Raw genomic sequence first — 6,000 nt, 5'->3', positions numbered from 1 at the left:
AAGCTGCTTAAGGACTGCATAGCTTCTCTCTCACCATGAGGAGCAGGAATAATTGGACATTTCGAAACATTCCCCCCCCCCCACACACAAAAGGACCGTGGCCGATGGCGGTTTCTTGCTGAGAGAATGCAGCAATGAAGGTGGGGAGGGGAAACAAAGGCGATGGTGGCTGTGGGTGAAATAATCTGGGGGTTTGGGGAGGGAACAGGCTCTGGAAAAGCTCCAGCCCAAGTAGCCAAAGAGGAAATGCAGAAGCCGAACTTGTGGCTAATAAGAGAGAGAGAGATTCAGTAGCTGCTGTTCTTGAGCGAAGCAGTAGGAGGGAGTGGAGCAGTGTGGGAAGGAAAGCAGCTCTCTCTTTCTCTTCTGCTGGTTGCCTGTGTTACATGCTCTGCTGAGAGAGAGAGAGAGGGAGCCTTCGCTGGGAAGCCAACTGCACTGAACTGCAGCAGCATTGCCCCCCCCTCCAGCTCAAATAGCCCAAGCCACCAATAGCACACAGCAAAAGAGAAGAAAGTGACCACAACTCCACAGTGAGAGTCAGGACAGCACCTTCCTACCACGCCAAGCGCAAGCCAGCCAAGATTTGAGCCGGGATTAAGCTGAACAACTAAAAGAAGACTTCTTGCTGTTTTTATTTTTTTCGTGGGGAGGGGAAAATGGATCCTCTGTCCCTTCCCCAACCCCACTTCAGCCTGTCGCCAGCTCCCATGGGATAGAAGGGTTTGACATTAAATGCACTTGTATTGGATGTTCCTGGGCATTATTTTTTTGTTTTAGAAAAAGAGGAACTATATATATTTTTTCCTCCAGAGGAGTGGGGGGGGAAGTTGGATATTCTTCTTTTTTCCCCTCCCCCTGCTTGTGTCCAAAGATTTCTGCCCTTGTGGTTAAAATGGAGCGGTGGATTCTCGACCCGAGGGCCAGCACAGCCCAAGTCTTGTGGGAAAAGAAGGAAGATCTAAGGAGGATCCCTACTTTCTCGGGACTTACAGGAAGGTTTTGGGATTTGGTGGGATCCATGCAGTGAGAGGTAAGTGATGAACGGGGCGATGAGGCAGGTGCAAATCGATGCATACCAATGTATAATATATGTACAGAGCTGCAGGGGGTCTAGCAAGTTTTTCGGAAGGAACTGAAAAGAGCCATCTCATAGTGAATTACTCAGTCATGCCACAATCTGTAGCTATGAAATGAAGGCAAAGAATCGAGGAATGGAAGGGAAGGGAAGCTTCCGGGAACCGGAGGAATCCTCAAAGGTGAAATAGCACCGGCGTGGGCTGGCTTTGAGTCAGAGAATCATGAGAGATAGAAGAGATAATCTAGCACAGTTCAGCCTTTTAGTTTTTAACTACACACACACAGGGTACAGATGCGTTTTAAATAGATAAGCAAGAGGACAGACTCAGCCTTGCTTGCAAGAGAAATCAGAACTAATCTCTGTTGAATGATCCTCAGCGTGTATACTCTTTGCTGGAACCGGCCGAGACCTAACCAGTTCGCTGTTCTTTGCCAGGATCCCAGTAACCTGTAGATATTAGGCATGTGATCCAGTAGATGCCACCAGCCAGTGGTCCGTTGATGAACTGCGGTTGACCTTTTTGCCCCCTGTGCTGAGGCCAGATCCATTGCCACATGAAACAGGCACTTATCTAGGGGGTGAAGCCCAACTCAGGCACAGGGGGGCTTCTGAGTAAACCTGCAAAGAACCGAGCTACTAAACTAATAGTAATAAGAAGAGCAATTATTACTTTTATTCGTAGGATTTATTGAATGCCCTTCCCCATCATGTTCAAGGGTGCGTTCTGATAATATCATCATGCAGTTATAAAAACAAGTAAACAGTGATAAAGGCAGTGTTACATACATGGAAAACACGCCCCCCCCCAAATCTTGGGAACTGTAGTTTACCCCTAAGAGGTACAATTACCAGCACCCTTAGGCTGCTGTTCCTGGGGTTCTTGGGTGGGAGGGAATTTGCTTTCAATGGATGTTGCAAACATAGCCAAAATGAGCTAATCCAGTCGAAGCAAAACCGGACAGTATGGATCCAACGAAATAAGTGTTTCCCACAAAACAAAATACCTTACCTGTCAAATGCAAGGGTAAAGGTGATGATAAAGACAGACCTCTAGGCAACTGCTTTAAGAGGGCGTGGTGCTCTAAATTTACAGGCAGGTGAATATTTTGGAGGGCACTCCAAACAGTGCAGAGTTCAATATTCCGAAAGAGGGAAGATCTGGAGTAAGGCAGGATCTAGATTAAAAGAGTGCAGGAAAATAAGGAGGGAAGTAGAAAAAAGAAAAGGAAAAAGCACCAGAGGTTTTCACATAGCCATGCTCCTCTGGTCCTCTGGCCTGAGAGATCATTTACATTGGTGATATATGCTCTGCACTAAAATAATTGGGGGACTGCAACAGCCTTTTAAAACACTTGCTGTTTTTAACCGTCTAAAGTTTACACCATGTTAAACATTGCAACCCTATAGACATTTATCTTTGAGTAAGTCCCAGCAAGCTGAATGAGTAGGCGTGTACAAGACTGCACTGTAAATCCTTTATAGTCTCTGCACTGCTTTAAAAACAAAACAAAACCAGGGTGTTTTGGTTTTTTTTTTTGTTCCAAGCTCCTTTGCGATGTCTGTGATCGTGACCTCTGCGTTTCCGGATCTGCTTTGAAACTTTCCCAAAGCTCGCGTGCTTGTGTGTGTGTGTGTGTTTTGCGCACACAAGATCGCAAAAGTGACAGTGCTCAAAAGACACACTTATTAGGGAGTAAGCCCCATAGAACATAGTGTACATATTAATATGTACATAGGATTGTGCTGTTGGCATCTGTTAACCATCCTGAATGTTCACCTCTCTGAACTCACTTGAACCACTTTTACAGATTTGGAGAATGAAGGGGGAGGGGAAGTGTTTAAAGGGCAAAGATTATGATTCTATTAGCTGACACCAACCCCCCATTCCCCATTAGAACTGTAATAATAATAATAATAATAATAATAATAATAATAATAATAATAATAATTTGTACCCCACCCCTCTGTCTCAGTTGCACCTCACTTCTGAGGAATGAACATTGAGTACACTGGGACTTCCATTTGCTAAAACATGCATAAGATTGTGTTAAATGTGAGGGTTTTCTTTTAAAAAATAGTTTTTATTGAGTTTCAGAACAAACTCAATAATATACTGAATAAAACCATACTGTATTCGGGAGGAGGTGATCCGTCCTCCTACTAAATGAGAGGTTTGTTTAAAAAAACCCACCTTGTTTTTATAAGCATCCCTTGAAAGTAATTTGATTTTTCATACTGAATGCATTTTAAGTCTGCAAATACATACATGCATTTATTAATGGTGTTGAAGAGGCAACAGACACATCTACGTTAAATGATTATGGGTTTTATTCGATGCTATCCCTACCCAGAGGAGCCCTATTGAAATTAATGGGTGTGACTCCTTCAGGTCCATTAATTTCAATGATTCTGCTCAACATAGAACTTAGCTGGTTACAGCCCAGTGAGAACATGTTAGAATTCAGCTAGGTTTTTTTTGGGAGCAGTACTCTTTGAGAAGAGAAGGAGGCTATCAGGCTAGATTTCCTCTCACCAAATTACCTGTTTTAAGATTCCATTTCTACAGATGTTTCTTCCTCCCTGCCCCATTTCTTCTGGAGTAATGAGCTGCCTTGTCTTATGTCTTTAAAAGCAAGGAAAGAGTCTTAGAAATGTAGAGTTGAAAGGGACCACAAGGGTCATCTAGTCCAACCCACCAATGTATGATTCGAACCCACAACCTTGAGATTAAATGTCTCGTGGTCTACCAACTGGGCCAGATTTAATTCAGCAGCCACCAGTGGCTGACCCCGCTGAACTAGAAAGTGTTACTAATTGTACTAATAGTAATGGCATTTCTAATGTGAAATCGATTGTGATGATTAGGGATATACAATAGTTGGATAAAGGATAAGATGCAGAAAACTTAAACTTTAAATATAAGATCCTATGGTTGGGAGGGGAGGGAGTCTGAAGGTTCAGAGAACCTTGTAATTTAATGTTTGAATTGGTTAGAGTTAAAGTGTATAAAATGTGAAATGCTAATAAGAAATTTATAAAATAAATAATAAATAAATAAAATTCCCTACAACTCAAAAAAGAAAAAAAGAAAGTGTTACTAATTCCAATGACACAACTAGGAAGTTTCCTACATAATATACATGAATCATTCATCCAGAATAAGAGAAATAACTTTTGCAACTGGTACTCTAAACCCAGATAGATAGATAGATAGATAGATAGATAGATAGATAGATGATAGACAGATAGGTAGATAGATATATAAATGGATAGATAGATGGGTGGACAGATAGATAGATGGGCTGGTGAAGTTCTACACAGAGCAGATCCTAAGTCAGCTATGCCTATGAATTTCAGTGGATAGGACTAGCATGCAATACAACCCAAAACCTTCCTCTGTGTGTCTTGCAACCCACACCCCATCGGTTGCCTCCTTGCTTATCCACCTTCCTGTCAATCTCAGATAGCAATGAACTGACAATATATTCCTGTCCCCACCGGGCAAGCTGAAAACTATAGTGCTAATCAGGAAAAGCAAAATCACACATCTAAAAAGACATTGTGCTACAGGAATAGCAACATCTCTCTACAAGAGCTGGCAACGATAATTTCCCCTTCGAGTATTATATTTGGAAAGTGCCTTCAATTACCACCTTAATGTCTCGCTGGCTGGCATGGTGTGGCGGACTAGAATAGCAGGCATCTTTGAGGAGCAAGAATCCTAGAGGGAAATGTACTGGCAGAGTAGCACCTAAGCGTGTCAATTTCAGACCTGTTAAAGCAGCAGGAGTGTGATCACAGCAAAGCTGCGAGGCTGTGTGTGTTTTAGAAACCTTTGTTCCGATGGCAGTCGCCCGCTTTGTAAGAACAGCGCAAGCGAAGAATCTATTTTTGCCGCCTGTTCTTAGAAAGATCTGTGGCGGCTTATTTACCAGCACATATTGTTGTTGTTGTTGTTTAGTCATTTAGTTGTGTCCGACTCTTCGTGACCCCATGGACCAGAGCATGCCAGGCACTCCTGTCTTCCACTGCCTCCTGCAGTTTGGTCAAACTCATGCTGGTAGCTTCAAGAACACTGTCCAGCCATCTCGTCCTCTGTCATCCCCTTCTCCTTGTGCCCTCCATCTTTCCCAACATCAGGGTCTTTTCCAGGGAGTCTTCTCTCCTCATGAGGTGGCCAAAGTATTGGAGCCTCAGCTTCAGGATCTGTCCTTCTAGTGAGCACTCAGGGCTGATTTCCATTCAGAATGGAGAGGTTTGATCTTCTTGCAGTCCACGGGACTCTCAAGAGTCTCCTCCAGCACCAGAATTCAAATGCATCAATTATTCGGCGATCAGCCTTCTTTATAGTCCAGCTTTCACTTCCATACATCACTACTGGGAAAACCATAGCTTTTACTATATGGACCTTTGTTGGCAAGGTGATGTCCCTACTTTTTAAGATGCTGTCCATATATATTTTTTTAAGATGCTGTGTATATTGAGACATGACAATTTTTAAGGAAATGGTCCATACCGAGAGGTTGGGGGTTGGAGTTCTTACAACCAAGGTCTGAGTGCACAGGGGGTTGGGCAGCTAATAGCCTCCTCAGACTGGAATCTGGGCACAGAAACATCATTCATACCTTCATAGATACAAAGCCCACAGATTTGAATTGTCCATGGAAAACGGTATTGTCAAATCCTATAAAAATAGCTCCCCCATCCCCACTGGTACTTCAGCAAATCTGCAGCCTGGATACTGAACTAATATTTGCCTCTCCCAGGAAGTTGGAACCCCTCTATCTAATTATTAATAATTGTGCTCGCATGTCTTGCCCATCCACTGAGAAACTCAGGACATCGCTACAGGTAAAGTTATCCTCATGTTCACCCAGGTTCCAGCCTGAACTGTTACTATACCATACCTGAGTGATGGA

At 43.1% G+C, this 6,000-nt stretch overlaps 1 protein-coding gene across 2 annotated transcripts in view; it reads left to right on the top strand.

The window, feature by feature from the left end:
- Nucleotides 1–354: 354 nt before the first annotated feature.
- The window catches only part of LOC309357200 (ATP-sensitive inward rectifier potassium channel 12), a 47,952-nt gene continuing 42,306 nt past the window's right edge, over nt 355–6,000 (top strand). For both annotated transcript variants that reach the window (XM_081889261.1, XM_081889260.1), the window contains exon 1: nt 355–1,033. The gene's annotated coding sequence lies outside the window, so the exon portion shown is untranslated. The remainder of the gene's footprint in view (nt 1,034–6,000) is intronic.

The sequence above is a fragment of the Podarcis melisellensis genome, assembly GCF_964234715.1.
Source record: "Podarcis melisellensis genome assembly, chromosome: 14".
NCBI classification, from domain to species: domain Eukaryota; kingdom Metazoa; phylum Chordata; class Lepidosauria; order Squamata; family Lacertidae; genus Podarcis; species Podarcis melisellensis.
Note: the sequence above shows the minus strand (reverse complement) of the source record. Positions and strands in the feature narration are given on the sequence as shown.